This window comes from Melanotaenia boesemani, chromosome 7, assembly GCF_017639745.1.
Source record: "Melanotaenia boesemani isolate fMelBoe1 chromosome 7, fMelBoe1.pri, whole genome shotgun sequence".
Taxonomy (NCBI): Eukaryota; Metazoa; Chordata; class Actinopteri; order Atheriniformes; family Melanotaeniidae; genus Melanotaenia; species Melanotaenia boesemani.
In genome coordinates this window covers 39,235,358-39,259,732 of record NC_055688.1, presented here as the reverse complement: position 1 = coordinate 39,259,732, position 24,375 = coordinate 39,235,358, and the positions used below count along the sequence as shown (strand labels likewise).

The following is a 24,375-nucleotide window of genomic DNA, read 5'->3' as shown; positions in this document are numbered from 1 at the left end:
CCAAACTTTCGTCTCAAACAAGGAGAAAACTGATCAGAGATGCAGCCAAGAGGCCCATGATCACTCTGGAGGAACTGCAGAGATCTACAGCTGAGGTGGGAGAGTCTGTCCATAGGACAACAATCAGTCGTACACTGCACAAATCTGGCCTTTATGGAAGAGTGGCAAGAAGAAAGCCATTTCTCAAAGATATCCATAAAAAGTCTCGTTTAAAGTTTGCCACAAGCCACCTGGGAGACGCACCAAACATGTGGAAGAAGGTGCTCTGGTCAGATGAAACCAAAATCGAACTTTTTGGCCACAATGCAAAACGATATGTTTGGCGTAAAAGCAACACAGCTCATCACCCTGAACATACCATCCCCACTGTCAAACATGGTGGTGGCAGCATCATGGTTTGGGCCTGCTTTTCTTCAGCAGGGACAGGGTGGTTGGTTAAAATTGACGGGAAGATGGATGGAGCCAAATACAGGACCATTCTGGAAGAAAACCTGTTGGAGTCTGCACAAGACCTGAGACTGGGACGGAGATTTATCTTCCAACAGGACAATGATCCAAAACATAAAGCCAAATCTACAATGGAATGGTTCACAAAGAAACGTATCCAGGTGTTAGAATGGCCAAGTCAAAGTCCAGACCTGAATCCAATCGAGAATCTGTGGATAGAGCTGAAGACTGCTGTTCACAAACCCTCTCCATCCAACCTCACTGAGCTCGAGCTGTTTTGCAAGGAAGAATGGGCAAGAAATTCAGTCTCTCGATGTGCAAAACTGATAGAAACATACCCCAAGCGACTTGCAGCTGTAATTGGAGCAAAAGGTGGCGCTACAAAGTATTAATGCAAGGGGGCTGAATAATATTGCACGCCCCACTTTTCAGTTTTTTATTTGTTATAAAAGTTTAAATTATCCAATAAATTTCGTTCCACTTCACGATTGTGTCCCACTTGTTGTTGATTCTTGACTAAAAATTTAAAGTTTATATCTTTATGTTTGACACCTGAAATGTGGCGAAAGGTTGCAAGGGTCAAGGGGGCCGAATACTTTCGCAAGGCACTGTACTTACAGGTCTCAACAATCTCCACCTCCTGTTCCATGATCTTCAGTGGAGGTAGAGTAGTCCTCTTTCTCTGGAGGTCTATCACCATCTCTCTGGTCTTGGTGACATTCAGATTCAGGTGGTTCCTGCCAGTCCACCCTACAAACCCGCCCACCAGCGCTCTGTCCTCCTCCTCCCTCCCTCTCCTAGACACCCAACACCAGCTGAGTCATCAGAGACTTTTTGAAGGCAGCAGGACTCAGTGCTGGACTGAAAATCACTGGTGTATAAGGTAAAGAGCAGCCAGCACAGTCCCCTGAGGACCACCACGTCAACCAAGACGCTGCCCAGATGGACAAACTGTGGCCTGTCAAGTAGTCAGTAATCCAGGAGAGCATGGAGTCATGGACCCCCATCCCCCAGAACCTCTCCCCCAGCAGCAGTGGCTTGGTGCCCGGTAAAAGCACCAGGGAAACCAAAGAAAGTCACTCTCAGAGAAGTGATACGTCCATCCAGATGCAGCAGGTACATGATGGCGTAAGACTTGTAAAAGATAAAATGTAGCGCTTCTGTTAACCGTGTACCAGGTCAGCACCCCAAGTTCAAAATGATTTTTTCGTGGCAGCGTGTAATGACGGATCTGGCTGTGAAGAAACACTGGGAGTTCCGGTGAGTGGCGATGGCGAAAACCCGTGGCAGAATGTCCCTCATATCCAGAGGAAGTACCAGGCTTTTCCAGGTCACCTGGAGCGCTATGTGGGCTGCTGCAGAAAGTCTTCTGTGGCATGCCGACACTCGTTAGCAAAGCTGTTACTGTTTCTAAGAATCACCAGCATGTGGCTTGAATGCTGGCCACTTAGCTTCTTTTAACATTACAACTTACAGTTTGATAAATAATATTAGTAAAGGGTGAGTGGAGAGAGTTAAAATGTCAGAATGAAATCTTTAACTTTAATTTAAGGGCCCGTCCTGTACACAGTCGCTTTGGCTGAAAGCTTATCGCTGATCATTTGTTCAACACAGGACCAGGTCAGGTTTCCTTTAGAGCTCCCAGTTATGACACCATCAACAAAATTACTCTCATCATCAAAAGTTCATTTGGCAACATCTTCACTCTCAGCTCTACCTTCATAATTTACTGGAGAGTCGACCATCCTGGCAACGGACCAACATTCCTCCTTTTCCCTGGATGTCTTTTTATCCTCATACAGAACGAAAGAACTGATAGAGAAAAATACTGGGAGAAAGGAGAGGATAAAATTAAGCAAACAAGCAGAAAAGCAGGGAGAAATAAGAGAAGAAAAATGTCAAGCTATTCTAGTGCTGATTGGGACAATGTGAAAAGGTCAAGTATGAGGACGATGATTGCTACCTTAGCAAATATAGACAGGATAATGAGGAGATAGTCGATAAGGCATGAAGAGATGAGAGTCTGGAACAATATTAACATTTTCCTCTGTTGTCTAGCAGGTGGATTTCATTAAACTCCACATTATTCTTGCAGAATATTGTCTCTATATGTGGCAGCGAAAGTGCTGTGATGTCTTCTTTGCTTTCATGGTCTGATTCTGTGGTTTGTGTGGGTGGTTTGGAGCTAACATTGATCATACTAACTACCCTGTTCTGCTCTTTGTACCAGAAGAACTACAAACATGAAAGACTTCTTCATGTTTGTCACAAAGCTAAGAGTGTGCAGCATTTCCTAATTTCCTGGTTCAGAAGTTGGATGTATGGTGGTGTCAAGCAAACACAGGATTGTCATGAGAAAGGTGGCTTTTCATGTCCTTTTCACGTCCTGTCGTTATATAAAAACGCAGATGACATATTCAGGGTTTTTTCCAGCCACTGATTTTTATTCATTTATTTATGTAGAAACATGTTAGCGCTGTGCACTAGCTAGTGTGTAGTTAGAGTAAAAAACACTGCATTATATTTTTCTTCTGTTTTCTGTAACAGAGTCTGAGTAAAGCTAATTAAGAGATGTGCATGGAAACATGTCAGGAGTTTATATTAAATATTCCACTGCCTGTCCTAAAAAACACAGAACAACCTGGATGTAACTCAGCTAACAGGTCGGAGCCCCCTGTTGGATGATTCCTGCAGGGTGATTGTCTTCCAGCTGCAACTAGTTATTTAACTCCAACCGATGCAACTAACCAGTGAGGCTAACTGGAGAAAAAGGCTTCAGTCTGCTAGGGAGCATAAAGACTGGACTCTGGAGCCATGGAAGAAGGTCATGTGGTCTGATGAGTCCAGGTCTACCCAGGTCCAGAGTGATGGAGCATCAGGATAAGAAGAGAGGAGGATGAAGGGATGCAGCATCATGCCTAGTGCTGTTGTACAAGCCTGTCTAGGATCAGGTCTAGGTTCAGGTCTAGATTCGGCTGATACCTGAATACCCTGAATGAGCTGGTTATTCCATCTTCCCTGATGACTCAGTGCAGGATTCATGGGGCTCAGACTGTGAAAAAGTGGTTCAGGAAACAGGAGACATCATGTTCACACATGGATCGGCCGCCACAGAGTCCAGACCTGAACTCCATGGAGGATCTTTGGGATGTGCTGGAGAAGGCTTTGCTCAGTGGTCGGACTCTCCATCATCAATACAAGATCTTGGTGAGATGTGCCAGATAACTTAAAGACAACCAAGAAACACTGAACACCAACAAAGTGAAGAAAATCCTGTTCTGCAGATTACAAAGTGCAGGTCAGTCATTCTATGAAACGGGCCATTTCCACTTTTTAATTTAAAAATTTCATCAAGGGCAAAATTATTTTAAGAAATCCACAGTATAAAATATAGGGTAAACCTAAAAAAAACCCAAAAACTCTGGTATAAAATATTTTAAATATTACCTGTAATATTAATAATACCTCTATTTATTCAGACCCAGGAGTCATTCTTGTTCCACCCCGTCACAGACAATATGCACACAATGACCAATAACACATTAAATAATTTCTAAAAATCATGTGTTTTCCTACCAGTAAAGTGTGCTTTATTAGATATTAATATTTTAAAACATAATTAAAGTTAAAAACATCATCACAGGTGTGTATGCTTCATACATACTACCCTTCACAATAAAAATGTCAGGGTGGTAAATGTCAGCATAAAATGGCTGCCAGTGGTAAGCTAGCTGACTCAGCAGATCTGATTTCTAACTAAAAGATCTTTTTATTTCCATTAATAGTGTTTTTTCTTAAAAAATAAAGTTTTCCTGATCAATTTTGCATGTCAGGGTGGTAACATTAAGCTTGACCCCATCCAACCTATGAAAATATCAAATAAACAATATAAAATAGTGTGGGAACTTCCTGTAAAATGTAAAATAAGAGTATATTATTTAGTAAAAAAAAAAAAAAAAAAAAGTCAAACAAAGTGCCACACTCAAATTGTAATTTTTTAAAATAAAAATAATATTTATTATTATAATAAATATAGTTCATAGTATCAAGGATCTATTTCATCCCGGAAAAAATAAAAGTTGCTACTTAAAAATGGTAGCATTGTCTCGTCGTATGTGATCAAGAACATCTTAACAGTTTGAAACTTTGGAAATACAGTTGGACACATTTTCATTGATTTTAACTCTCATCAAATGTTGTGGACTCAAATGGCCCTGTTCCTTAAAATGACCCAGGAAGTAAAGTATGATGAGCTAACCGGTAACTGGCCTGTTGGAGTCGCTAGCTTGTGATGCTAACTTAGGCTGTTCAACCTCCCAGGTATGTTCTTTATGCTGTTATGAAGCTGAATGTGTTCATGGTTTCCGCTACAAAACTCACCGTCATGGAAAAAATGAACACTGGATGAAAAGTACAAGATACGGAGCGATCCGATGCCGCTATCTGTCCATAACTGTCACAAATATGCACAAGATATGGGGAAATTCCCGCCGCATCCCTCGCAGATCCAATTTTAGATCTCCTCGGATACTGACCGCATCATTGGCAGATCATGATCACAGATCACGGGAAATACATTGAACATCCGTGACGGATGCCCGCGGGATATTCTCGGATTTTTCATTCATGCAATATGTCTGATTTAATGGTTCTCTTCATTAATTATATGGTTTGGCATGTAACCTTTCATGTAAAAGTACTAACCTAGTTCTTATCTTTTAAGATCTTAGCAGGCATTAAAATCACCCAGTCAGTTTCAAACATCACAATCATAGTTATAATGTGACAGTCTTTAATCTTGGTTTGTGTACCATCATCATGTTGTACAAATCATTTGACCAAATTACACATTACTATTTCAACAAGCATTTATAAAATGACATGTCAGATTAAACTGTATAAAAAATATCAGCATTATTAACTGAACAGTGGGAACAGAACAGAATGAAGTAGTCTAATAAATCAGGTGCATCTACATAACTGCATAGCTGAATGAAAACATGTCAGACATGAAAAATAGACCAATGTTTTTCTTTTTTTCCTAATTAAAGCACATAGTTTTATTTCAAATAAATGGATCTGATCCCTCTCAGCAGCTGCCGCTAGATATATACACCACTGGGCGCTCTCCGGTGCACCATCCTGGAGGACATCTTTTGTAGGAGAACGAGGTGGTGCTAAGACCTTTCTAACATGTCCGTGAGTCTTGTTGCCGTCCATTCAGGTGGATACGCTTTCCACACGTCTTTGTCTTCAGTGTCCGTCTCCTCGTCGCTCATCATGCATGCAGGTGCCCGTTCCAGGTATTTGTACTCCTCATTGGTTAAAATGAGCGAGCAGCAGATCGGCGTGAATTTAAAAGCTTTAACAGAAAACATTAGATATTACTCTCAATGGAGAATGACATTTATAGGTCAATGAGAACACTTTAAATGTATACATTAAAAAATTAACATAATAAAACATTTTTACTGCCAGAAACTTCATCTTTATGCACAGTTCATACACACATTTCAGTTGTTGTATCCAGAGATAAAACTGCTGACTACAACATTGTAATGTGATACAAAAGCAAATCAGAAATCTGATGCATTCTAAAGGAACTTAAAAATAAATAAATCTATAAGTGATTCAACTCACTCTATGTCTTCGATTGTTGAGAGCTTTGGCCCTCCGATCCTCTTCTGACCACTTAGATTCCCTCCTGATGTTCTCAAAGTATCTGTTGCTCCTACGAACACAGAAAGTGACACATTAATATGTGAAAGATCTTTTCAACAAATTGTCTTTCTTTGGAGAGATAAGCATTATTTTTAGAAGTAAACTTAAACCAATTTTAGAGTCATAACTTACCTCTGATCAAAGAGGTGTCATGTTCCTCTTCATCTGTAACCGAAGTTGTGCTCAGACGTGAACCTGCAGATTACATCACAGAAAACACAACAAAGCAACATGAAACATGACAAATACAAAATCTGCTCTGAACATTTGTTGGTGACTATGTAAAATCAAAGTGCCATTATTTTGTACCTGAGTCAATTTAAGATGGACTAAAGCATAATTAGTCTGTGATCTGATGAATATATAACTACTGAAGGTGATGCTGCATAGAAAATACGTAATCAACGTAATTTTGTAATCAATGTACAGACAATTAAATGGTTTTAGATGTCTTGCCTCTCATTTCCTCTGTATTTGTGCCCATGCTCCAGACTCCTGTGGATCCTTTTTACCTCACGCTAAAACAGCCGATATCACAAACAGATAAAATTTAGATCATGTGAGAAAAATATTTAGACAAACTTTTGAAACACCTCATTACAGCGGCTTGTACAGCTGTTTTATTTGTTTGTGCCTGTGTTTGCAGACATATTTTAACTAAGGCAGCGGTTCCATAAAGTTTAACATACAGCCTTACCATTTTTTCTAAAATAGGGACAATGTGTGGATATTTATCACAGTGGCTCTGAATGTTTAAAGCCTCCGGGTGGGGGGGTCCCGGGTTCCAGGTTTTAGCAGTAGTAACAGTGTATGAAGATGCATGTTAGATCTGTTTTACTCACATCTATGAAAACAACAATAAAGGCTTAGTGAGTAACTTACAGATGGGTTGTAGGAATCTGCTGCAGAGTCGCTGATGTTACTGCTCCTGCAGCCAATCTGTTCTCCACAGCTTCAGTCAGTTCAACCAGTTTCTCCATCACCTTGTCAACTTTCAGGTGTGCACGGCACACACCCTGAAACATTTACAAGTGTGTTTTCCAACATGTCAGTTTTTGATTGTAAACAATTGAACGTCATTACAGAAACCAAAGGATATGAATCCCATGTTTCTAAGTCACTGAAGGGAACAAGGATTGGGAACAACGCTTGTTTCTACTGAGATTTTCTTTTTTTTAATGGGACGTTGCATATTAATATGTATTTATTATGTAATTATGACTTTAGCAAAGTTGATTTCCATCTTTAGTCCATCATTGTTTAAACCACTTCAGAAAAACAATTTCTTTGTATGAACATTAATTTCACTGCTGTCAACAAAAGACAAAAAGGACAATATGGTGTTGATCAAACAATTAAGAGAACTTGGGAAAACACGTCATCCTATGTGGTGCATTGTGGGACGTAGCCGTCATACTTGCATTCTGTACTGTATTGATTCTGTACTACCTGTAAGCTATATACTTATACACACACACTTAGATACATACTGCTCATTGCACAACAGACAGAAAACATTTTACCAAGTAACAGTTTTCTCTACCAAGCATAGTTTTACTGAGCTGCTTAAAATAGTGTTTTTGATGTGTACATATCCAACCACCTCAGGGTGTACAGGCATTCTGGTCTCCTCCTCCTTGTGATCCTCATCATGCTGACAGTTCTAGAAACTTTCTGTAAAAAGAGGAAGAATAAAATAAGTTGTTTCTGTGGCTGTGGACATATTTTATCTAAGAGAACTTCAGACTGATAACTCGCCAGTAAACATGCAATATTTTTCCATATATATTCCACATGAGCAACAACAACAACAAAAGGCTTAGTAAACAGCTGACAGATCGGTCCGTAGGAAAATGCTGTGAAGTGTTTGGTTCCACAGCTCCTCTGTTACTGCTACCACCACCAGTTGACCTCCAGTTCTCCAGCTTCAGTCTGGTCCAGTTTCGCCATCATCTTGTCCAAGTTTGGTGTATACTGCACAGTGCCCTGAAACATGTTCAAATATGTTGTGCAACATTTTAGGTATTGATTGTGAAAATTAGAACAAAATCCTTACAGAATCCAAAGCATGTAAATCCTATTTCTCCACTGACCTGCAGCCTTAGCAGAGGATCAGGAACGTTTGTTTCTACATTTGATTTTGAGTTAATTTTTTTAAAAAGGCACAGTGTATATTAATATACATTTATAATGTAAATATGCAGGATTTGAACAAAGCTTAATTCCATCATTAGTCTCTTATAGTTACAAACGCAGGTTTCAGTCTGTGATCGTGTTAGTTTTTGCTGTTTGGTGTTTTTGAGGCCTTTTGAGGGATACATGAACCACATGACTGCTTGTCAGCAAGTTCAAGGAGTGTCATAACTCTCTTATTAAATGGGACTGGTTTTAGTTAACAACTTCATATTGTGTGTGTGTGCGTGTGTGTTTCTGTTTACACTATAATGACATGGCTTATTTTACTGCATGGAAAATGTGGTGTGTCCTGCTGGACCAAACATATCTCCACATGTAGGTTGTTGCATGATAAGGTTTGGAAACCCCTCCTAAATTTGGACAGTCACTTATCTAAGATGAATTGACTTTTTACATTTTTTAATGTTACATAAATAACATCAGGTGAAGCTTCTGTTGACCACTTAATGTTTTTACTTTAGTAGTGAATACTGATGTTGGTGTAATATATGAACTACACTCAGCTGGCATCTAAATGATTTGCTGGCGATCATGTTCATCGTAACATAAAACCATCATTAATAAAGGAGACCTGTTTTGATTGTTAACTGTTATAAACCTGTTCATGAGGGTAGAAATGAGAAAAGAATGGACAATTGGTTCTTAATTTTATGTAATTGCTAGTGTAGAATAATGAGCTTTGTTGACACTTTATCCATATATATGTACGTGAACTTGCACGAGTGTGAGCAGAATATGCTCAGGGATGGCCAGAGTTAGAGCACAAATAACGTCCTGACTTTGTTTACTAGTCCGACCCTGAGCGCATTTTTCTAAGATGATATGCACTTTACAGGTCTTTGATTAATTTCACATTTATAAAACGACAACACATAACTTAATCCACATACAAACCCAGGGTCATGGAAAATGCAGTACTTACGTGGCTTAGCACATGCACCCCGATTGCTCGGTCCAGCTGTCTCGTCGTCAACGTCATTCAGGACATGAAGGGACCGTCCACAAAACTCACAAAAAGGGGTCATCCTCTTCAAAGAACTGCCACAGAACGGACAATACATGTCTGCTCGACTCCTGATGATTACTGCCAATACAGTGGTTTCCCGTTGGCGCTCTGAACGTACCCTCTCATGATATCACTTCCGGGTCATATCTTTGTAAAAGTGTTTCCGTAAACTTGTAAAAGTGTTTCGCGTCAATGTAAATTTGTATCACAAATATGTAAAAGTGTTTCACTAGATGTAAATTTGTTTTGCACTTCCCGGCCACCGTACTTAATATCACTGAGACAGTCAAGAAGGGGTTGAATAGAGTGACTATCTGACTGCTTGAGAGGGAAGTAGACCTGATAGTCATCAGCATATAAATTAAATGAAATCCCGTGTTAAAAATAGTTCCCAGTGGCAAAAGGTAGAGAGGAAATAGAAGACGCCCAACAACAAAAGCCTTGTTGCACCCCATGGCAGGTCAGCACTGGAGGGGGTAGAGGGTCTTTGTTCGTTGTAATTTGGTTTTGTGAATGGCCTTTGGCCTTAGGCATGATTACTAATAGTATAGCACTTTTGTTGGGATTGTTTGGATTTGAGTTTCTTTGTTTTTTGCTTTCAGATTGTGTTGTTTTACTTTTAGTCCTTATTTTGTTAATAAACCTAAAAATAAACTTTTACTTTTAAAATTTCATTTCCTGTCTTTAATGTTGACACCTCCTTTCCTTGTAACACAGGAGAAAACCAGGGATTATTAAGCCCTTTCACTTTGAATTTGCACAGAGGATCATGCCTATTTATTAGTTTTAAAAGCTCATAATGAAAGTAATTCCATGCCATCTCCACGTCATTGAAAAGAGAGACCTGTGAGAATATGATAAATCATGGAGAAAAGCTTGCTAATTAAAGTGCTTAAGATCTCTTTTGACCAGGATATGAGGTTTAGTTTTTGGTAATTTGGCATTTCTAACAGCTGCAATAGCACAATGGCCACTCAAATAATATGCAAAAATACCTATGTGCATGTTCCTCTACTGCAACACCCGATTCAAATAAAACAGAGCTCCGCCTGCTTGTTGTCAGGTTCTGCACCAGTCTGTTAACCATCCGGTCATTTAAACGAGGTGTTGCTGCAGGATACCAGCCCTCCAGGACCAGAGGGGTGTCCCTAATGTAGAAGGGCAGGATGATTTTCCAAATGTACGCTGCACATCATAAATACATGTGTGTAGAGACGTATGCTACCATCACGGTGATGTCATTTCCCCGGAGGTTGTTTCAGCAGGCGTTCCCCAACATACAGTTCAAGATTCAACATCTGAATTGTTATTATGCAGCAGAACGAAATTCTGAGGAATCTCTCAGCTTAGCACATAAATAAGAAAATAGAAATAAAACAGGCACACATGAATAGATAAATTTTGAAATTTGAAATTTATTTAATGGAAAACCTCCTGAGATGCATCATGTCGTTTTCAAGGAGGATCATAAAACAAAGAAACACCACACACAACAAACAGGGACATGACCAAGAAAACATATACAAACAAGCAACCATAAAACCATACAAAAAAGTAAACAAACAAAAAGAAAAACAACTTAAGAACAACTTGCTCACCCATCACACAATTGTCAGGTTATAGGAGTAATAAAAAAAGAAAAAGAAATAACAATAATAACAATAATAATAATAATAATAAAGAGAAAATACCAAATAAAAAAAAAACATACATGAATTATCTATCCATCCATCCATTTTCTTCCACTTATCCGGAGTCGGGTCGCAGGGGCAGCTGCCTAAGCAGGGAAACCCAGACTTCCCTCTCCCCGGCCACATTCACCAGCTCATCCGGAGGGATCCCAAGGCGTTTCCAGGCCAGCTGAGAGATGTAGTCCGTCCAGCGTGTCCTGGGTCTGCCCCGGGGCCTCTTTCCGGCGGGACGTGCCCGGAACACCTCACCAGGGGGGCGTCCAGGAGGCATCCTAACCAGATGCCCGAGCCACCTCATCTGTCTCCTCCCGATGTGGAGGAGCAGCGGCTCTACTCTGAGCCCCTCCCGGATCACCAAGCTTCTCACCCTATCTCTAAGGGAGAGCCCGGCCACCCTGCGGAGGAAACTCTTTTCGGCCGCTTGTATTCGCGATCTCATTCTTTCGGTCATTACCCACAGCTCGTGGCCATAGGTGAGGGTAGGAACGTAGATCGACCGGTAAATCGAGAGCTTTGCCTTTTGGCTCAGCTGCTTCTTCACCACGACAGACCGATGCAGAGTCCGCATCACTGCAGACGGAGCACCGATCCCCCTATCAATCTCCCGCTCCATCCTTCCCTCACTCGTGAACAAGACCCCGAGATACGTGAACTCCTCCACTTGGGGCAGGACCCTATAGCAGACCCGGAGAGAGCACTCCACCCTTTTCCGGCTGAGGACCATGGTCTCGGACTTGGAGGTGCTGATTCTCATCCCAGCCGCTTCACACTCGGCTGCGAATCGCACCAGTGAGAGCTGAAGATCACGGCCCGATGAAGCCAACAGAACCACGTCATCCGCAAAGAGCAGAGACCCAATCCTGAGGCCACTGAACCGGCTGCGCCTAGAAATTCTGTCCATAAAAGTTATGAACAGAATCTGTGACAGAGGACAGCCTTGGCGGAGTCCAACCCGCACTGGAAACGATTCTGATTTACTGCCGGCAATGCAGACCAAGCTCTGACACCAGTCGTATAGGGACCGGACAGCTCTTACAAGCAAGTCCGGCACTCCATACTCCTGGAGTACCCCCACAGGAGTCCCCGGGGAACACGGTCGAATGCCTTCTCCAAATCCACAAAACACATGTAGATTGGTTGGGCAAACTCCTATGCCCCCTCAAAGACGGCAAAGAGGGTGTAGAGCTGGTCCACTGTTCCACGACTGGGACGGAAACCACACTGCTCCTCCTCAATCCGAGGTTCGACTATCTGACGGACCCTCCTCTCCAGCACCCCTGAATAGACCTTACCAGGGAGGCTGAGGAGTGTGATCCCCCTGTAGTTGGAGCACACTGTCTGGTCCCCCTTTTTGAAGAGGGGGACCACCACGCCAGTCTGCCAGTCCAGGGGGACTGTCCCCAATGTCCACGCGATGCTGCAGAGGCGTGTCAACCAAGACAGCCCTACAGCATCCAGAGCCATAAGGAAATGTGGGCGGATCTCATCCACCCCCGGGGCCTTGCCACTGAGGAGCTTTTTAACCACCTCAGTGACCTCAGCCCCAGAGATAGGCGAGCCAGCACCAGCTACCCCAGACTTCACCCAAGTGTCCAGGACATGCGGCCGCAAGTCCGACGACATGACTACAAAATCTATAATCGAACTGTGGCCTAGAGTGTCCTGGTGCCAAGTGCACATGTCGACACTTATGTCTGAACAAGGTGTTCATTATGGACAGTACATGACGAGCACAGAAGTCAACAAACACCACTCGAATTCAGATCAGGGGAGCCGTTCCTCCCAATCACGCCCCTCCAGGTCTCGCTGTCATTGCCCACATGAGCATTGAAGTCCCCCAGCAGAACGAGGGAGTCCCCAGAAGGAGTGCTCTCCAACACCCCCCCCCCAAGGACTCCAAAAAGGGTGGGTACTCTGAACTGGTATTTGGTGCATAAGCACAAACAACAGTCAGGACCCGTCCCCCCCGAAAGCGGAGGGAGGCTACCCTTTCGTCCACTGGGGTAAACCCCAACGTACAGGTGCCAAGTTAGCGGGCAATGAGCATGCCCACACCTGCTCAGCGCCTCTCACCGGGAGCAACTCCAGAATGGAAGAGGGTCCAGCCCCTCTCGAGGGCAGTGGTTCCAGAGCCCAAGCCATGCGTCGAGGTGAGTCCAACTATATCTAGCCGGAACCGCTCAACCTCGCGCACCAGCTCAGGCTCCTTCCCCACCAGAGAGGTGACATTCCACGTCCCTAGAGCTAGCTTTTGCAGCCGAGGATCAGACCGCCAGGGTCCCCGCCTCTGGCAGCCACCCAGCTCACAATGCACCTGACCCCTATGGCCCCTCCTGCAGGGGGTGAGCCCACGGGAGGAGAGGCCCATGTCTCCCTTTCGGGCTGAGCCCGACCGGGCCCCATGGGCAAAGGCCCCGCCACCAGGCGCTCGCCTCCGTGCCCCACCTCCAGGCCTGGCTCCAGAGGGGGGCCCCGGTGACCCACATCCGGGCAAGGGAAACCTTGGTCCTTGTTTTTTCATCATCATAAGGGTCATCTGAGCCGCGTTTCATCTGGTCCCTCCCCTAGACCCCTGTTTGCCATGGGTGACCCTACCAGGGGCATGCGCCCCCGACAACATAGCTGCTAGGATCGTCAGGACGCACAAACTCCTCCAACACGATAAGGTGGCGGCTCATGGAGGAAAAACATACATGAATTAACAACAGTAAAATAAAATTACCTGTAAATTAAAAGCATGAGCAGGGTGTTTGAAGATAAACAAATAGGGGAAAAAAAACAGTAACAATAAAGATCTAAAAGATATAGAACACGTCTATATTCACAGGAAATGTGATGTGTGTGTGTGTGTGTGTGTGTGTGTGTGTGTGTGAGGACTGTGGGGGGTAATTTACTGTCATCTTTATGTTTATCACCTTTTATTTTCCAGACTGGGAACAAGCAGAGACCCCATTCTGCCCCCCCCCCTTTTTTCTTTTTTTCGTTTTTGCTTTATTCTGTTTTTGTCCCTCCAGCGAGAGCCACTCTAGGCATCCACCTGCATTGGCTCTGGCTGGTGGCCATAATGTCATGGATGATCAGTGTTTCTGCAATTCCTGTACATGTCAAAATGAATAAGATGTGCATGTTAATCTGAACTGAAGCAATAGTTTGGTTTAGTGAGGGTTTTACCCAGCACACACACACCGTGCAGGGAGTGTAAACTCTGCAGTCAGACCAAGGAAATAAATAAAAAAACATGAATAAGCTAAAAGGGACAGTTTGTACCAGAGTTCACAGCTCATGAATAGATTTTATATGTCCAAGTCTTATCTGAATTATTTAAAACAACATTTGGTGTTTCTGGAGACATAAACCTCAGGGAATAAAGCAGCTCATCTTCCACTGACTAAGCTCTGTATCTGGGGTAAGAGCTCTGATTTCTGAGCAACTTCCGTAAACATTACTGCTAATAATCTCAGAGTGGAGACTGCCTTTGCTGGAGTCTATGAACCAAGGATGTAAGAGCCATGATTCATGGGGCGTTCTGGGGCATTCCATACATTAATTTACTGAATACTGATAGTGCAACATTTAGAGTTCATAACCCTAGAATTAATTTTCAGCCTTGCAGCGACACCGACAGATGAATCTGTATATTCAGATCACAATAATCTCATTGCTTGCAACCATTTAAATGAGACACTAAACCTAAACTAGTCAGGCCTAATCAGTCTAGGCATTTGTTTTCAGGACATTTCTGGCACATCTATGAGACTCTCAGCCTCAACAGAGACTGAAGCAGTAAAGCAGATATTTAAAAAGCAGCTTTTTTAACAATAGATGTGACTCTTCAAAACACTTCTCTAACAATTAGCATTTCTATAACAGCTATTTGCATTTTAAAGTATCTTTCCAGAACTAGATGGAGTACTAAAGCTGAAGTAATTTGGTATATTCTACCGACACTATGTGGGCTATAGCTCCTGTCTTGTTGCGCCGTGTCCATGCTGTTCTGGCCTCATCGCTGGATGCACCATCCAGCAGGGAGGGCTGGAGCTGGCTGCATCTGAATAATGGAGGATTTAATGCCTTGAAGCAGATGTCGTGTACATCTCAGAAACTTTATGCTCCCTTAAAATTAAATTAAAATTACATTAACCCTCAAAAACCTTGGTTAATTTGAATTAACCACAAGCCAGAGGATAAGAAAGTTAGGGGTGGTTCAGCTCATGACTCAGGCCATTTCACACTCCCCCCTGTGGTCCAGCCTCTCTTACATCCTCTTGCTTCTCATTCTGCCTCATTCATCTGCTCGCTACATGATGCTGTCCGCCTTGCTCATCAAGCAGACACCCGGCACCACACCAGCTCGCCATACTATCAGAAGACTCCTCACTGGATCTGATCCAGCTTCAGTCTCAATTTATTTGTGGGTTTGCAGGTAAGAAAACAAACAAAAAAAATCTATTGGAATCCCTGTGGTTTTGATCTCCCCTCCCCTTCAGAGAAAAGGCTGAAAATATGGCAGAAGACTGGGTAAACACAGTGGTGGGAACAAACATTTTCCTGTTCCCTGCTGAGACTTTGCTGCTTCGCTCTCCCCTCTGCTCGCATCTTTCTGCCAATACTCGTTACTCCAGAAATTTATGAGCAACGGCTCCTGGATCCTCGTTTATCACTGGGACTGTATTTTGTGGTAGATTTGGTTGGATACTTTTTATTTTTTAAGATCCTTAAAATCTTGTCAGAATCACGTCAGCATGGCCTACAAACAGCAGAAGCCTTATCTCCAGCTACTCAGGAGCTAAAGCTAACTAGCCGCTAGATGCACAGACCAATGTTAAAGGAAATAAACATATTTTTTTAACCTTAAAACATAAATCATCAAACACTCGAACTAAAAATCCGACCTAGTACTGTCCAAGCCCCAAGCTGGTCCTTTCTGTAGCCAAGCTTGTGGCATCAGTCAGTCCAATCCAGTGTGACACTCCAGGCCTTCCTTGGTACCCCATAACAGCCGGAAGGCTCTCTAGCAGGACTCGATTCTCCACCGTCTGATCTGGTACTGGATCCGTGCCAGGATTTCCATGCTGCTGCTGCTGTCAGCTGAAACAAGAAAATGAATGTCCAGTGCCTCCTGCAGCAAACTCAAGCCAGCCTGGCCTGTAAGTTTGGTGACTTTCCTTCAGTGGCACAATGGGAGCCCATCAATTCAACTGCGCCGCCTCTGCTGTTCTGCTGCTGCCCGGGCCGGATCCCGCAACACACAAAAAGGAATTACATCAACACACAATCTGCTCATGTGAGGAGACTCACGCACACACTCCGGGTGAGAAGTGATGACTTTCCTTCCCGTGATGGATAGTGAGCGTTGATACAGTGGAGTCCAGGAGATCAGCGTCACCAAGCCAGGGGAGGGTGGCAGTCCAGTCGTGACCCGGGGAGATGGCAACCGCAGCAAGAGGAGGGAGGCAGGAGTGACCCGTCTGCGTCTCCCAACAGGTATCTGGTATCTTAATATATTGCGAGCGGGAAGGAACAATCTGTATTTGTAATCATAGATATGATTGTGTTCAGGTGTGTCTATCTGCAGTGTGTGGCTTTGTTTCAGTTCACGATACAGGTAACAGTCCAACAGTCCCATAACATGCAATCATAGCACACAGTAATAATTAGTAATGTCCATCACTGTGTAGCACACAGCAATATGAGTCATTTAATATGGGGTTACCTGACCATACTGAAAAACTCCAATGTCCTGCATCCTATTACACTCTTCCTCCCTTTAATGATTGTCGTCCCGAAAAAATCTCAGTGCCCGTACCTGTCTGGGGGCCTACCCTGATGCACCAACCAACACCATGGCAGCACATCCGGGCAGGCCCAGACCCCCGGCACATACGGACCCCACCACCTCAGAGGGAGGGGGGGCCACCCCCAGTTACCAGAGCCCAGGACCCCCACCCAACACGTCCCAGAATAGCCCGGCCACCCAGCCCAGGGCTGACGCCCACCGACCCAGGCACCACCAGTGGCCTCACCCCCTGCCACGAGGCGACCCCAACCATTGGTCCCCACAGCCCCCAACAGGGCTGGACCCAGAGCTGCCTCCACTGCAGAGCAGCCCGGTCCCGCACCACGGGAAACCACAATGAACCCGCAACCACCAGTCACTCCCGGCCATTTACCAACCCCCAAAACAATGAGGTCACAGTCCTCCACCTACACTAAGTGATGGAGCTAAGCACAGGGGACCAGAGGGAATGAGATTCAGCTAAATGGTTCTTTAAGGAGGCAGACATTGTCTCAATACTGATGTGGTCTACTAAGAGAGTCCTAAACTGCTGAATACACAGATTATTTTTGTTTTTCCAGTTCACAAGGATAGTTTCCTTTGCAATGCATAATGCTGTGTGTATCATGTGTGCAGAGTTAATTGCCATATTAATGCCCCCCAAGTCATCTAGTAGACATAATGCAGAATTGCAGGACTATTACATTTAAACCATGTTGACATGTCCACACATACCTGAAGCCAGAACCTGTGGACAGGTGTGCAGGACCACAAGGCATGGAGATAGTTGTCAGGTGTGTTTTCATTGCAGTGTGGGCAGATGTTTGATTGTGACAGACCCATCCTGAACATCCTTTGTCCTGTATAATGAGTTCTATGCAGAATTTTGAATTGTATTAGTTGCATATTTGAATTCTTCGTCATTTTAAAGGTGTTTAAACATATTTGTGATCATTTATCTTTATTAAAGTTACTGCATAAGTCACCCTCCCATTTTGAAGTTGGAAGAGAGATTGAGTCTTCTAGTTTAGATAATAGTCTATATGTTTTTGATAATAGCTTTGGGGCATTGAGATTCATGAATTCTGCCACCCTCATAGGTAGCTGTAAGTTTAATTGAACAAGAAGCCCTTATCAGCACCCCTAACCCTTTAATGGTATATTTTTTAAATATAATAGTTTTAAGCTGGTGATATTCTAGAATTTTTTTGCTGCTGATTCCATATTGTAAAGTGAGAATATTAAACGACAGGAAGTTTCTATTTTCTATTTTATGTTCTGTTTTATTCCTTTATTTTTCCATTTAGTGAAGTTAATCAGCTTTTTGTTTTGCAGGATATCAGGGTTGTTCCAGAGGGGTGTAAACTTACATGGGAAAAGTGAGGATTTGGTTATTTTTAGAAATTCCTGTCAAGCCACTAAAGAGGAACTGATATTGATGCTTTTAAAACACTGATGTGTTTTGATGGTTGAGCTAATGAATGGCAGGTCAGAGATAACCAGATCAACACATACTGCTTGATCTACATCTAACAATGGTTTATCCAGACTGCTAGGTTTAAGCCATTTGGAGATATACTGCAACTTGTTAGCTAAGAAAAAGTGATTAAAGTTGGGTAGCTCCAATCCACCTCTATCTTTAGTCTGTTGTAAAGTTTTTAGGCAGCTTTTTAGTGATGGCTTGTTTTTTCATAGAAATTTAGATATATGTGAGTCCAGTGACTAGCTGGAGGAACTATAGTCTTAGACCAGTTAATAGAGTAGTCAGATATTGATGCGAATGTGTTAATAAGTGTGATTGTCAGGGGGAGAGATGTTGGTGAGTTCTGGAGGAAAAGTAATACGTCATCAGCATAAAGACTTATCTTGTGTTCTATATTTTAGCATGGATTGGTCTTCACACATGCATTTGGGTTGTTATATAATATTTTTATCCAATCTATGAAAGATGACCCAAACCCAAATTTGTTTAATGTTGCAAATAAAAATTTCCAGTTTACTTGGTCAAATGCTATTTCTATGTCTAAAAAAATAACTGTAGATTCCAGATTATGTAGAGTAGAATAATCTATGATGTCAATTAATCTGTGTATTAGTAGAGGAATGTCTACCTTTAATAAAGCCTGTTTGGTCAGGATGTATTATTAGAGGGGTTATTTTTTCTATCCTTCTGGCCAAAGCTTTGCTGATAAGCTACGTCTTTAAAACAATGTATACATGCTGCACCTGTAGGTTATTGCACTGTGCACATAGTTCATTTATTAAACTTTCTTTTTTCAATGTTCAGATGTTCGTGAAGAAAAATCAAAGCTAAAAGAGAAAGCTAAAAACCACCATCTTGTAAAATGTACAGGTGTCACCTTTGTAGATCTTTGCATGACGCACCCAGTGTATTAATTCAACATTCAAAGTTTTTTCATGGGTATATCCTATATCCTGGCAAAAAAAAAATTGTTGTTCTTTGTGCTCAAGAAGGGTGTTCATTGGAATTTAAAAGTTATGCAGGTTTTAGAAATCATTTAAATAGTTGTCATAGTATAGGTAACATGGCCTCAGACAATGAAGTTCTACCTAGAGTTGCACTGTAACTATGCACATCTAGATGACTTCACAATTGGTGTGTCCCAATTCAGGGTCTGCACACTTCGAAGTGCAGATTCGTCGGCCACATACGTCATCGCGGTGCGCGAAGTACTGTCCCAATTCACAGAATTTGAAGGACGCTCCGAATCCACCTTTCGAATCCGCACTTCGTTTGGCCTCAAACGAAGGCTGCTGGTGATGCATCCTTCACGGCCTCTTTTGTCCCACAATTCATTGCGCACAGGACGGTGGCGAATCAGCAACCTCAGAAGAGTCTTATTAAGTTTAAATAAAGTTTTATTTAAAAAAAAAGTACTTTTTTTTAACTACACTTTAGTATAAACGTTACAAAATCAAGTACATTTAAAGCATGTTTGTTAATTGGTGACATTAAAATTCGGTAATATTTGATATTCAATGACTTTTAAGGGGTTAATGAAGTGTGTACCGGCTGGAAAACAACAAAGCCTCAAACCTTGTTTTTCTTTTTCTTTTTTTTTTATACTGTCTGTGTTGCCGCTCCGTGTTCAGCATCTACTGACGTTTCCTACGAGTAATTTAAGAGGTTTAAGTGATTCAACGTCCTGTGTTGTTGCTATGGGAAATTCTTGTAGACTAGGTAGGCTGTCCCATTTCACGAACGTTAAGCAGACTTCGAAGTGTGTAGACTACGGAGGACACTCTGTAGCCTACGTAGTCTGCGCACTTCGAAGTGTGCAGACCCTGAATTGGGACACACCTAATGTATACATGCTACACCTGTAGGTGATTAAAAAAAAAAACAAAAAAAAAAAAAAACAGCCAAAAGATTTAATTTCTTTTCAAAGAACTGTGAAACAGAACAATAAAACATCAACACTGGTTTACATGCCATTTTTAACTAAGTGTATGTTTGGATTCAGTTCAGATTTTCTGATTGACCCTACGCTACCAAGACCCGAGTCTGGGACTGATCATCCCAGGCTGGGTCACCTGGGAGAGGGTGCATGATGTATAACCGTAACAAGTGTGTTAATATACTTTATATTTCACCAAAAATCCACCTGATATGTCTGTGTATACTTTATTCTGTATTATTTTTGTACTTTCTTTTTAAAGCACTTATTTTATTGGGGAACTTTTATTTTCTTAATGTGATCCTGGTTTCCTTTTGTGATAACAGTTCCTGTTCACACTCTGCTCCTCAGTTTACTAGCAGCTCCGCTGAGGAGAGATAAGTCTGGGAAGTGCTCCACCCAATATAATGAGAAAAACCTCTTCCAGTCAGCCTGGTTTTATGGTTTCACTGAATATTCTTCCTGTTTGTTAGTTTGGATGCAGTACAGAGCTTTTAGTGACACATGCTCATTAGTTAATGTTCGGCTAGGTGGAGCATGAGCCTGGTCTCTCTCATGTGGTCTCTGGTTTTTCTGTTCTTTTCTCTGCTGAAGGTGTGCATGGTGGGGCCGCTGGAGGTGCTGTCCTGTTCACATTTTATTTTATACAGAATAAACCCACCAGCCCGTTGCAAGGCAACAGGTGTCTCCACCTCATCCTTCGCCAAACCACACATCACAGCCCTTGTACTAGACGCTGCCGAGTCACTGGCTACATAATGACCCCGGGTTACGTCACCTGTCACTAGGCTGCATCATTGAGGTGTGTATAAACTCAGACCCTCTTGTGAACTCAGGAGATAAAATAAGTAGTAAAAAAGCAAATATTTGGTGTTTTCCAGTAGTTTACTCCTTGTTTTGTGGCACTGCAGCACTTAGAGATTGATTATTGTGCAGCTTCAGCTGGCACACATTTATCTTGTACTCATAACAAAGCATGTTTATTCTACCTGCTCCCTCACTTGGACAGCCCAGTAAAGCCAGACAGAGTCATCCCATCAGCGTGCGACTGACATGTCATGTCTTTACATGTGCGGAGTCAGTTGTTTGATTGATTGAATTGAAAAGCTTTCTGGAAGATCTCTGGCTGCCGTTGTGTGTGTGTTTGTAGACACACAAAGCTAAGCTAATGTGAACAACAACAGGCCTTCCAGCAGGATGCAACACAACCAGGTCAGAGAGGAGAAAAGAAAAACTAAGAAAGAACAGTTTCCTGCTGAAGCCAGAGAAGAATAAGGCTGAGAGTACGGCTGGGCGATTAACTGAATTTTAATTGCTCTGCTGCAGACTCCTCCCACAGCTGCAGACTCCTCCCACAGCCCCTTCTGCTTTAGTTTTATTCAGCGCAAGTCACAAACACCTCACCAGTTATGGACTGGACACACGGGAGGTGATGTTGCTCCTTCTCCATCATTTTTTATCGACCTTATGCGATGAGGCGGAAATCGCTGCCCTCCTCCAGCCAAGCCACAGGCGACATTCGTGCATATGAAATGTTGTGCTCCTTCACGCAGACGTGCACATGGGGGCGACGCAACACAAGAAAATAGAAAATAGCCGTATATTAATGTCGCGCTACATTATATTGTTGCAGATTTCAACATGAAAACGAAAAGTCTTCAGACTAATTTTTTCCAGATCACACCAGGCAGAACATAGCTGCTGGTCTGAGACAATCAATGGCTATGGAGACCTGGTGACAAGAAACTAGTCACACTGACTGGTGGAGGGAGAAGAAGGGAAGAAGAAATGTCAAAGAAAACAAGGCCATCATGGAAAAATGAGCCTGGATACGAGAGACAAAGTACATATTAGAAAGAGCTAGGTGGAAGTTATAAAACTCTGCATTTAATAACCCTCTGCCATCCCTGCAACTGGTAAATGTTCTGTACTTATGCAACACCTTATTCACTGTGACAGCATCTACAACATGTAGACCTGCCGACCTCTGGCCATTTAAGTTGTTTCTGGAAGAATTGGTGACCCATCCATTAAGGAGCCTCCTCCTCACTCTGACTGGTAGGTTGCAAATGTGGGTGGTCAGCACAGAAAGCTAACAGCTACTAGCTAACACTAGCAAGCCGGTGCCTGCATGTGACACCAAGGGTGTGTCCCAAATCGCGCACTTCTATACTTCGAACACTACATTTAAGTGCTTAGTGCGCTGACACAGAAATTTCAGTAAAAACTCAGTGCACTGAAAGTACCCGGATGCTGCCCTAAACTCGGCCAAAAATCTAGTGTGAAACGATGGACACTACACGCACTAAACGGACGCCATCTTGCTGACGTAGCGGAAGGGGAGGGACTTTCAACCAGTTTTTCAGAGCTTGCAGCCACCGACTCAGCGGTACCGATGCAGGCGGAGGGTATTTTCAACTGTTGTAAGTATGAAGATATTTGATCATAATTCTAATATAAACTGCAGCATGCATCTTATCTCTTCTATCCCTGATGACAGTTATGGATCTGATCACTTGTTGGAGGCTGCAGTAGAGTTAGCAACGTAAATGTTAACAGTTTTATAGCCGATTTCGCGGATCTAGATGGGCTATAAGTGTTAGAAATGATTAATGCTATAGGTTCCGTATGTTTATTCATGATTGCTGAACCTCCAAATTAAGCACTGCGGGGTCTCTGGCGTAAACGAAATGGTCCTTGATCTGAAAACTGATTAGGAAACACCGCTGGTTAGAGAACCGGCCCGTTTCGATGGTACCGCTGACGAAGCCGTAGCTGATTGCAGACGCTTATCTAAAGTGATGTACAAAGTACCCATAAAGTACATAATAATGTTTGCTTTTATATAAACTTCCATTCTGTGTTCACCGTAGGTCACTGTGGCATCAAACTACAGAGCCAGCAGTGGCACTGAGGCATTTACCACCTGCGGGCTAGGACGCTGCTGTGGAGAAGAGGAGGCGGCAAGAGAGAAATGATTTAATTAAAATTTTAAATAAAATGTTTTCTGCATCCCTGTTTTAGCGTCTTCATTACTGCATTTCATATTTTAAATGATGATTTCTAGTATAATCGGTTTCCTGTTGCAGACGTGAACGGTATCAGTGTAAACACCAATAAAAACAAATGTATAATGTAACGTACTTTAATTCAGTTAAGATATCGTTGCTTATTTAAAAACTGTTTTAGCATAAAAGTATGACATGCAAACACGTATGTTGACGTGATTTTGGATTTTGGAAGAAAAAAAAAAGGTATAGTAACCGAGCGGCGCTGCTAAGCTGGTACGTCACTACCGGTAAGTGCAAAACGTTAGTGCTCAATTTGGATCAGGACTTACCCACAATAGTGTGCACTACAGAAGGTAGTGCTTAGTGCGCACTACGCACTACCTTCCAGTGCACTCATGTAAGTGCGCGGTTTGAGACACACTCCAAAGTCTTTTCTTTTGTAATCTTCATTTCTATAACACTGTGGCCATGTTAAGTAAAACATTGGGACCCCTCACCTCCGTGAGACATTACAGAAAAACCCAAAAGCAACGTAGAGGTTATTTCTCTTTTTTCCATCTTGTGCCACCCTCCTCTGCACCGCTGGGCTGGGTTTTCTTGCACAGATTCAGACTGTACTGCATGTTCTGGGCCACAGTTGGATGCTGTTGTCTCTGAGCTGTTTCATTTGTTCAGACATCAGCAAGGCGAGGGGGTGTGCAGCGCTCTGACTCTTTACCACATTTTGGAGAATAACATTGTTTTTCCATCCCTGTGATGGACTGGAGACCTGTCCAGGGTGTACTCTACCCCTCACCTGATTGCAGCTGGGATAGGCTCCATGACCCTAAATTAGAGGAAGCAGGAATACAAATTGGGTGGATAGATGATGCTTTTTCATTATATGGTACCATACTCGATGATATGGGGGGCCAATATTATCCATAACTTTTTTATCCTACCTTAGATGAGGTTCCCAGCATGGTGAGCTGATACTACAAACCAAATTGTCATTATACGATGAACAGGGCAGAGCACTGATTGGTCAGAGAGAACAATTACCTGAGAATATAAAGCTGCACACACACCAACACACTTCTTTGTTCTATGAAGTCATTTTAAAGTCTGG

The 24,375-nt window shown here is 42.7% G+C and overlaps 1 long non-coding RNA gene across 1 annotated transcript; it reads right to left on the bottom strand.

Moving 5' to 3' along the window:
- Nucleotides 1-973: 973 nt before the first annotated feature.
- LOC121642949 lies at nt 974-22,488 on the bottom strand. The gene is made up of 3 exons (XR_006011015.1): nt 22,395-22,488; nt 1,895-1,898; nt 974-984 (listed from the first exon to the last, which is right to left on the bottom strand). It is a non-coding gene; the product is annotated as an uncharacterized LOC121642949 (long non-coding RNA).
- Nucleotides 22,489-24,375: the final 1,887 nt, after the last annotated feature.